General features: G+C 32.0%; 1 non-coding gene across 1 annotated transcript; it reads left to right on the plus strand.

Annotated features, from left to right (window-relative positions):
• Nucleotides 1-707: 707 nt before the first annotated feature.
• Nucleotides 708-814, plus strand: LOC150011609 (U6 spliceosomal RNA). Its single transcript, XR_016510861.1, has one exon. It is a non-coding gene; the product is annotated as a U6 spliceosomal RNA (small nuclear RNA).
• The last annotated feature ends 10,430 nt before the right edge of the window (nt 815-11,244 follow it).

Below are 11,244 nucleotides of genomic sequence, written 5' to 3' on the forward strand. Positions count from 1 at the left end.
ATTAACCCTCTCCTGTGGAAATATTAGTGCCTTTTGGTGAAAACCTTTTGTTTACATTGAACTTAAGTAGATGCTTCATGCAGTCTTGAAGAAAATGTTCTGGTAATCGAAGAGGGAGATTATTTAGAATTTGTCTCTCAAGTCCCTCATCAAGAATAAATAAAAATCTTAGAGTCGGAAGGGGCCATGTAAAAATGCCTTAATTTTTACATGTGGAAACTGAATTTCTGATGAGTGAGACTTTCTAAGGACTTAAATACCTACATGCATACAAAAAAGAAAACTTTCAATATACATATTAAAATTTTAAAAATAACAAAAATTCTAGTATTTTTTCTTAACTATAAACTTGTTTATTCAGATTTAATATTCTTCATGCAATTAGCTTCTTAGTTTAATGGAAAAGGTTCTTTAGTGAATTTCTTTTGTTCTCTAAATTATCTATTTTGAAAAATATTTTATAAAAGGAAATTTCAGTGGAAAAAATTATTGATCTGTGATTCAAAATATGTAAAATTCTTAGATCTCAAGGACAGAAATATAATTTTAGAAGCAATAATTCAAGAGCATTGATTAGGAATTAGGCACCAGTAGAAGCCTGTTCAGCATCAATATAAACTTAATTCTTCTTTAAAATAGCTATTCATGTGTCAGTTGATGTGCTGAAAATAAATGCTTTCGTTATATTATTAAAAATAGAAATTTCAGTGCTCACCTCGGCAGCACATATACTAAAATTGGAATGATACAGAGAAGATTAGCATAGCCCCTGTGCAAGGATGACATGCAAATTCATGAAGCATTCCATATTTTTAAAAGAAAACATCAGCAAGACAAAAAGGGAACCAACCATATGGGAAAACATATTTGCCAATGATACTTCAGTCAAGGGTTTGATCTCCAAAATATATAAAGAACTTATACGACTCAACACAAAGAAGACAGACAGCCCAATTAAAAAATGGGCAAAGGACCTCAAGAGACACTTCTCCAAGGGGTGTATACAGAGGGCCCATAGACATATGAAAGAATGTTCAACATCACTAGCCATCAGAGAGATGCAAGTAAAAACCACAATGAGATACCACCTCACACCAATCAGAATGGCCATCATCAAGTCAACAAACAACAAGTGCTTGCGAGCATGTGGAGAAAAGGGAACCCTACTACACCGTTGGTGGGAATGCAGACTGGTGCAGCCACTATGGAAAACAGTATGAAATTTCCTCAAAAAACTAAAAATGGAACTGCCTTTTGATCCAGCAATTCCACTGCTAGGATTATACTGGAAGAATCCTGAAACACCAATTCAAAAGAACATATGCACTCCTATGTTTATAGCAGTGCTATTTGCAATAGCCAAGTGCTGGAAACAGCCTAAGTGCCCATCTGTAGATGAGTGGATTGAAAAACGGTGTACATTTATGCAATGGAATACTATGTAGTAGAAAGAAAGAAGAAACTCCTACCATTTGTGATAACATGGATGGGACTTGAGAGTATTATGCTTGGCAAAATAAGCCAGGCAGCAAAAGACCAATACCATATGATAACACCTAATACAGGAAACTAATGAACAACACAAACAAATGAGCAAAATTGAACCAGGGGCAAGTAAACAAGGAGCAGATTGACAATGACCAGGGTGGAGGGGGGAGGAGAGAAGGAGGGAAAGAAGGGAAAGGGTCTAGTCAAGGAACTAGTATGAATGACTCACGGACATGGAAAATGGGGTGGTGGGTGGAGTTAGGTGGAGCAATGGGGAAAAAATGGGACAACTGTAACAGAAACACAATAAATAAATTTAAATATATACAGATATATTTTTTAAAAACAGAAATTTCAGTGGCTTATACTTTAGTGGGAAACAAGAGTAATGTGTTCAATTTGAAAGGGAGACTGTATGACTCTCCATTTCTATATATATAGAAAACTTATTAGGATTAAATTAGTCCAGCAAAGTATTGTTATATCAAAAATATTAAATGCATCCTCACCAACACTTGTTGTTTATCGATTTATTGATGATAACCATTCTGACAGGCATGAAGCTGCCCATCAGTATATGAGTGGATAGAAAAACTGTACACATTTATGCGATGGAATACTACTCAGCCATTAAAAAAAAGAAAATCTTACCTTTTACAACAGCATGGATAGAACTGGAGAGTATTATGCTAAGTGAAATAAGCCAGTCAGAGAAAAACAAATACCACATGATTTCACTTATATGTGGAATCTAATGAACAAAATAAACTGACAAGCAAGATAGAAACAGAGGCATAGATACATGGAACAGACTGACTGCTGTCAGAGAGGAAGGGTGTTAGAGGCTGGATGAAAGAACACAAAGAGATAAAGCTATATATATATATATTATATATATATATATATTACATATATATATATATAGTCACATAGATTCAGACAATAGTGTGGTGATAGCTGGAGGAAAAAAGAGGTGGGGGATAGGTGAAGGTGATCAAAAAAGGAGACAATAGGGACAGAAAGAGATTTGCTTGGGTTGATGGTACACAATTCTGTGTGCAGATGATGTTTTGTTGAGTTGCACACTTGAAACTCTATGATATTGTGAATTAATGTCACCCCAATAAATTCAATGAAAAAAGAAAAAATGTTAAGTGTAGAAAAACTCTGAAGATCATACTGCCTAGCAATTGGAGAAAATAAAAAGAAAGGACACAACTTAATTTGTCTATAGTTGTTATCACATGTTTCACAGCAATATGTGTTTTATTGACAGAATAAAGCATTCTTTAAAGGAAGAAATGGATGCACCAACATTTACTCACTTTTCACTTTGTACTAGGCAGTACGATGAAGTGTTTTTAATATTTATTTAAACGCCATTATTGGAGTACCAATAAGTATTTTTAAATGTGTTGATAAAACCTAATACTTTAATTTTGTTTGTTAAATGGTTTTTGTCATATATGTGTCATATACATGTGATTAGTCAGTTAAAATCATTTAGTATTTAGTCTTTATAGACGATTACATAATTGCATGAGGCAAATTACAAAGAAATATAATCCCCTATATATATATATATATATACATAATATATATATATTATTTTTTTAAAGAATGGAGTGATTAATTTTGGAGTATAAAGAAACATAAAAATACATAAATAGAATGAAAATTAAATATTTCATATAAACAGGAAAAATGATTAACAGATTAAGTTAACTGGGGAAACTGAATGATGTGATGATTTGATACTGATATAAAATGAATTCAGCAGCAAATCTATGGAAAATATTTAGTTTATAGATGATGGAAGAAATTGGTTTATTAATGGCATTGCAGTGGAAATTAGAAACACAGTAAACTTATGTGGACAATTGATATGAAAAGGACAGGCAAATCTACCAGTATAAAACAGATAAAAGATTAAGGGTGAGGATATTAAGAACTCCAATGTTTCCATGAAGTCTTCTGCAGACTTAAGTATTCATTCCCTTTCTTCCTCTGTATTATCAAACCATAAAGCAATTTTTAAAAAAGATATCTTTAGCAAAATAATTCAAATCAACCAAAGCTTTTTTTGTTTTAACACTTATTTTTTTGAGAGGGGGAAAAGCCTGAATTCACTAATGGTTACTGCTTTCTATTTGTGTCACTTTCAAACACCGTTGTGGCCTATTTATGCCAATTAAAAATGTGAACTGAAAATCATTAGAATTTTATTACTTTCAAAGATCTTTAGGGGAAAGTTTAAAAAGAGTGAATTTATAATGTAGAGAGCAATTACAACTATATCTGACTAGTCATGCCACAGGCACATTCCTAAACAGAGAGCAGTAGACTTAAAGTATTAGTGACTTGTTTCTCTAGAGGTTCTCAACTCTACACATATATTGGCATACAAATAGTAAGCTTTATACCCAGATAGAACATATTTGGGGGCTGAAATTTGATACCAAAATTAATATAAGAATTGTATATAAAGAATGCACCTAATATTCTTCAACAATTGTATTCTATATTATTTTACCCCAGTGATATTTCTGTAAAGTCAAAATTTCTCTTAGTGTCCAAGTAGGAATTTAAAAAAATTTTGTTTATTATTATTACCTTTATTAGATATGAGCTATATAATCGATTTCCTTTTCCTACCACCCCCCTCACCCCACCCCACCTTGCATTGGCAGCTAGGCAGCTTATAGCTAAATTTTCTGTTCAAGTAATTGGTAATGTACACTAGGCTAAGTTACTTGATTCCTCTCGTACTGGGATCTCATTCTTTCATTACTGTCTTAAAAGTCATGTTGACTATGTAAGCTGTCACAAATTCCTTTGGAAGCATTAGTGCATATGTGTGTATAATGAACAAATAAATATATGAAAACTTTATGAGTTAGCATCTAGACCCTCATTTGTTTTTGATTTGGTCAAGAGATTCAAATACTATTTCGGAATTTATGATAAATGCTAATCTAACCACATCCAATTCTCTCTAAAAAATATACGGATGTAACCAACTAAAGAGAGGATTTTCAAAAAGTGTTTCCTATTAAATTATTGTTGTTTTCCCAGCCTTTCAAGCATGTGTGTCGTATGTCTGGCATCTGAAAAGAGTACTTTATCTTTGGTCTTCTCAAAAATGAAACTCTTACTGAAATTGTACTGTATTGAATTATATACATGACTTTGTAGTAAAAATGAAATCTAGAACCTCAGCTCTTCTTACTGCAAAAAAGAAAAAGCAGTAGGGACTGGTCAGAAAGGAGAAAAATAACTTCTTTCTTCATGAATTCCCTTTTCAGACAAAATATTCAAATATATTATTGTAGTGTTGAATTTTTGATATTTATATTACTAAGCAACACGTTACAAAATATCAAAAGAAAGCATTTCTGTGCAGTTAGAAGGAGTATTAAATATTATTGTGGTAGTACAATAAAACTACTGGACTAAGAATCAGAAAACCTGCATTCATTTCCTTGAGATTTTAGAATATTGACTTAATCTCTCTAAGATTCAAGTTATTAATCTTTAAAATGAGGATTAGTAATATCTCATCTCACCAATTCTCCAACTGTTTGTGAAATACAAATGAAAGGTTCATGAGATTGTTAACTTTCACACCTCCAAAAGAAAAATAAAGAATGAAAGAGTAAACTTATCATTAATAGCAATAATAAACCTCTACTTTTAATTTAAAAGGTTTATTTTATATAATTAATATATATGCAAAGTAAGTTATTCAGGGAAAGTAAAACATGAACAGATGCAAAATTTACATTAATGCTTGACCCCAAACCAAACATATTGTAGACCGGAAGTCATAACCTCTGAACCATTTTTACAAAATGACTCACAGGTATGTGGCAAATCAATGTATTCATCTATTCTCTGGTTTCACAAATACCATTAACAATGTTTAGTTGGGATTTACTAGGAGAAAACAGTGTTAACTAGTGCTAGATATTATGCTAGGCTCTCTTATTTTTTTCTCCTATCTTCTGAAGAATGTCTATTAGGGAAACTGAGTCTCCATGAAATACGGAATTCTAACAACAGCTTCTTAGATCCCTTTGTAATAGTAGCTAATATATAATAATGATTTGTATTGAAATAATGATTTTTAAATAACTTCTCAGCCATGTCAGATAAGTCATGAGACATGGAATACTATACTACTGATACTAGTGGGAAATATATATGATTCTAGTAAAGAATCAATGAATCTACCATTCATCTTTTTAGATAATGATATTAAAGTGGTATAATTATTAATGCTTACATCTTTAGCATTTTAAGTGCCGCTGAAGATTTCTATTTAAATTATTGTGTTGTATACAAAGACACCCAACAATTTGCAAACATTTTTATATTGTTCAATTTGAAATCAACTCATGATAAATCTAACTTTATTCATTTTACATTTTTCTAAAAATTGTCAGCTTGCAGCCAGCTAGCTTGAGGTTTCTAAGGACTTGGCCAGAATTCTTTTTTCTTTGTTGTATTAGGTGCATTCCAATCAATGTCCTGCAGGACTACCCAGAAGGGTGCTAAAAGGAGTGAATAGTTACTAAAAGTTCTCTGCTCTTTTATGTAGCATAAAACAAGATGGAATTGTTAAAGCCTCCAGTCTATTCTTCCATCATTCTTTGTATTTAAAAAATAAGCTTTCAGAATATGCAGACACTGTCTAAATCTATTATTGTTCTTATTCCAGTAATGTAATCAAAATCATCCAGAGTGATAGCTCCAATCTATTTCTTGGTCATTCTTTTTGTTTAAAAAAAGCTTTCAGGAGATGCACACACTGTCTAAATCTATTATTGTTCTTACCCAGTAATGTAATTAAAATCATCCAAGGTGATGACATTAAAATATAAGCTGGTCTTGAGTAAATTGCATGTCAAGATGAAAAAGTATAGTTTTTATATTCTTCAGCTGTCAGTGGAATTATAGTTGGTGCAGATATGTGTCAATTGATTGAGACTAATTTTGTGTTAATGTGAGATGTGAATGAGGCTGTTTACTCATTTTTACATTATTACCGCACTAACTCTAAATCAATTATAAATTATCCAGTCTCCAGTTTGTTCTTTATCACTTTGAGGTTTACAATACTAGGGGTTTTTTGCCGTAAGTATGATAAAATGAAAGTGTTAGTAGTTTCATTCATCAGATTGTCTTTAACAAGGACATCTAGATCCTTTACCTGGACATGATTCATCTAGATCACGTTCAGAAATGGATATATTCCTGCTGAGATTATGACTGGGATTGTATGTACCAGGAAGTGAACCCTTGATTTGCCACAGAAAGTATTTTCCAGAGCCTTTGAGTAGATATGAAATAGGGCTGGAAATGGGACTCTTTGGATCAATCTTTCAGACAAAGGTATTGACAAAGTTTCTATGTACCTGAAGCATCAAAATATACTTTAATAGAAACAGCTTAGACATAGGGATGGCTTTCTGTCTTTAGTATGCATACATAATCTTTATATGTCTTTCCTTTTTTATTCACCTTGCTTTTTCTAGTGCCTTGAGAATGAAAGTCCTAGCTCAAAAATTATATATAATTATATATGTACACACACACACACACACACACATATGTATACAGGGCAGGGCAAAAGTAAGTTTACAGTTGTACGTGAAACAGTTTATTCTTGTATTATTATTTATTAATTATTACATTATTTTCCATATGAACAACTGTAAACCTACTTTTGTCCCACCCTTTATGTAATTACATGTAGTTATATATATGTAAATTTATATACAAATGAATGTTATATATACACATATATAGTTACATAATATATATATATATGCATTCATCTGCATGCGTGTGTGTGTGCTGTAAATCATAATTTACAAAGGAGTAAATACTTCGTGTAAAATAGATAATCACAAATGGAGTTAACATAGATATTTTGGGAGGCCCCTGGGATCTAACTTTCAATCATTCACTTCCTAGGGTTTCAGGGATTAGTCCTGCTACAGACCTACATACTCACTTTTATTAAACCAAACTTTAGTTTGCAAAATCATTATACATTGCTTATCCTCCCATAATAATTCCTCAGCTGTTTCTAAGGTTGATGTAAAGGTATTTTTATTACTATTTTATAGATGAGGTAACACATTCAGAGAAGTTGGCTTCACAAGTGTCACTAGTCTAAGCAGAAATATTTATTTTTAATCTAGGCCAGCACTGTCTGGGACCACTGCTCTTTCTTGTACATGGCATAACTGTGGCTTGGTTTTCAAGCTTTTTACCAGGTTTCTTAGATATTATTTTATATATGCAACAATGTTTGTTAATATTTTATAATTCACATGAGACTTTTTTAGAATTATTCTCAATGGCACGTTTCCCCTATTTTAATGTTATTTAAGTTAAAATGCCACAAAAATTACTATCACAGTGATACTTTTATAAAATCTGAAATTAAATTGATAAAACAACTGGTATAATAGAACTGAGAAGGCACAGTTTTTTTCTGATCTATCTCTATGTTTAGGTAACTTATTTTTTCTAAATATATATGTCTTTGAATTCCCTCATCCTGAAAATAAATTTCTCTATTTTTATATGAGAAACTTAGATAAAGATTCAAATACTGTTTTATTGTTTCTATTCTTTTAATTCCCATAAACCACTGGCAAATCTTCCTTTATTAATGTTTATCATCTTCTAAATTTATTTTTTGAAGTTACTCAGTTTCCTCTTAAGAATGTAGTCCACTGTATAGTTTGTTTTTTTTCCTCAGAGAAGTTGATCTAATATTTACCAGATTTTTACTTATCTCACTACGTAGTTACTGACATTTCTTAATAACAGCTCCATTTATTTTAGTGTCTTTTCTCCATTATATTAATATAAACATCACCCTGTCTTCAAACGAACCTGTATTTCATGATATCTCCCCAGTACTTTTATGACTTAATGGGGAAAAATATATGTAAAAATTGAGTTTTAAAATTTCTCGCTGAACTTTTCTATCTTTGCCTTAACCTGTTAAGGTTTTGTTACCCTAGATGGCAGGACTTGAGCACAGTGAAAGCCAAGATTAAAAAAAATTAAACTCTCTGAACAAATGTCCCTAAGACTTAGAGGGAAAGCAGGACAGTCATGCACCTCAACAATGGGGATACCTCTGAGAAATGCATCCTTAAGGGATTTTGCTGTTGTTCAAACATTTAGAGCATACTCACTCAAATCTAGATGGTCCAGCCTACTACTGTAAATTGTATGTGTATACTTTTACATCAGTAGTAGCGCAGTAGGTTTGCTTACACCAGCATCAGCACAAATGCGTGGATAATGTTTGGTGCTGGGACATTACAACAGCTACAACATTCCCAGGTAATAGGAATTTTTCAGTACCATTATAATCTTACAGAACCATTTTGGTGTATGCAATCCATTGTTGACTGAAACATCAGTTTGCAGCAGATGACTGTACATAGCATTCCAAAGGATTATGTTCATTTAAAATTAAAGAATGGCTCCATCTTTAGTTGGCAAATTAAAGTGTAAAACAGGGAGCTGAGACTGGATCCTTGCTGGATGGACCTAGCCTTATGGTGTTAGTGAAAAACTCAATTGACGACTCAACACAAGGCATAAGTAGACTTATGACATCAAAACTATTTCCAACAAATAATGAGATAGAAGTTTTTATTTTCATTGTCTTGGTCTGGTTTCATTCATTCATTCCTCATCTGTTTATTAAATACCTACTATGTGAGGTACTATGCTAGACATTGAAGCTTCAATGGTAAACAATATAATATACAGTCTCTTGCCATGGAGCTTGTCATTTAGGAGTTATCCTCAGCCTATCTTGTCATAACTTTAATTTACAAATTTGGTCTTATTTTTAGAAGATTTGAATTACTGTTAAGTTTGTATGTCAATAAACCTGAATCAGAAATTAGCTGGAGAAATAATGAAACAAAAGATTATCATGATGACATCTAACCATTTAAAATAAGAGAATTTAGGAGCCAAAGCAAGTGAAAGCTTTCAGCTTCCATGATAATTTGTTTAAGTATTTGAAGTTATGTGCTATGACAACACATTAAAGGGATTTCTAACTCATAATTGGAGGTCCAAGAAATATTTACAAAAACAATTGATTTCAAAATTAAAAACTGAGTGATGATTAGGGGCTGGTTAGGAGGAGGACAGATGGTGGAAGGAGAAGTGTAGGGAGAGAGTGAGGATGAGTCAGGAAGGGAGACAGACTTGGAAAAGAGCCCAGAGGCAGGAGGTTGGGAAAGGAAGTCTTGTAGTGCAGTCTCCATAGAGTGGTGGTAAAGGGCTGTAACAGCAGTACACAGAGTAAAGAGAAGCCATTGCATTGTACTAAGTAGAGAGGTGACTTGATTGATTTTTGCAGTTAAGAAAGGTCATTCTGGCTGCAATTTTGAAAACATTTTTGAATGGGGCATGGGTGCTAAGCAGGAAGAATACTAGAAGGTGTTGTGGTAACCTTGGCGAGCAAAAATAAAGATCTAGACCAGTGAAAAACTTTTCCTTAAAAATTTATATATCCTCTCATATACTTATGAATTGATATAGAAATTCATCATAAGTTTAAGTAGCTGGAAAAGATATGATTTTCAGCATATTATAAATTTTGACATTTAAAAATAAACCTGTTGTATTACTCTTAAATATATACATTTGTGTCTGAATAATATTAATATCACATGCTCATCATTATCCATTTAAAAATATTTGAGCCATGGCTGGTGTGGCTCAGTTGATTGAGTGCTGGCTTGTGAAGCAAAAGGTTGTTGGTTTGATTCCCAGTCAGGACACATGCCTGGGTTGCAGGCCAGGTCCCCAGTTGGGGGCATGTGAGAGGCAGCCACACATTGATGTTTCTCTCCCCCTCTTTCTGCTTCCCTTCCCCTGTCTCTAAGAAAATAAATAAAGGAAATCTTTAAAGAATATTTGAAAAAACTCTTGTAGAACTTTAAAATAAATTTATGTGGTTCTCTTTTTTTTTTGAATTCATATTTCTGTTCCCATGGAAATTATTTTGTTATGCATTTTTTATTATTGAAAGTTTTAAATTCATTAACCTATCATAATTTTAAATTATAAAATATATAATTTATTTTTTTATTTTTTTATATTTTAATTTTAAATTTCTTATAACTATAAGCCTTAAGGTTATTTTTTCTTCTAGTATGTGTTGTCAATACAATCTTTATTACATACAATTGTCCAAAACTATATCACTATATTTCAGATTTTGAAGTTGTTAATGACACAAAGTACAACTTCATTGTAAATGCATTGCTGAATGTTACAGACGGCATTTTTCATTTTAATTAATTTTTCTACCTTTGGAACAATGTTACATAAAGGATACATAGTGCCAAAACAAAACTAGGTTTAGCATTTATTCGAATTTTCATGTATATAGATGCGAACTCATAGATGAAGAGTTGAGTTATAATAATGTCATTCAATTACTTGAACTCCTCTGCATCATATGTAAAGAATCACATAGTCATCTGTTATCAAAATTTATTTTTAATATTCTGTTAATTTTGTGGAGTGCAAAGAATTGGAAATTAGATAATTTACAAAATAATTTCTTTGCTGTTTACTCTCTCAACAGTAGCATCAATATTTCTCAATATTTATATCAACTGTTCTTTGGTTTGGTGCCTCCAGAGAATTTACATACTGCTCAATGCACATAAATTTCTGGATGGGTAAGAAGTATGT

Source organism: Furipterus horrens, unplaced genomic scaffold, assembly GCF_987537825.1.
Source record: "Furipterus horrens unplaced genomic scaffold, mFurHor1.1.pri manual_scaffold_4, whole genome shotgun sequence".
Classification (NCBI taxonomy): domain Eukaryota; kingdom Metazoa; phylum Chordata; class Mammalia; order Chiroptera; family Furipteridae; genus Furipterus; species Furipterus horrens.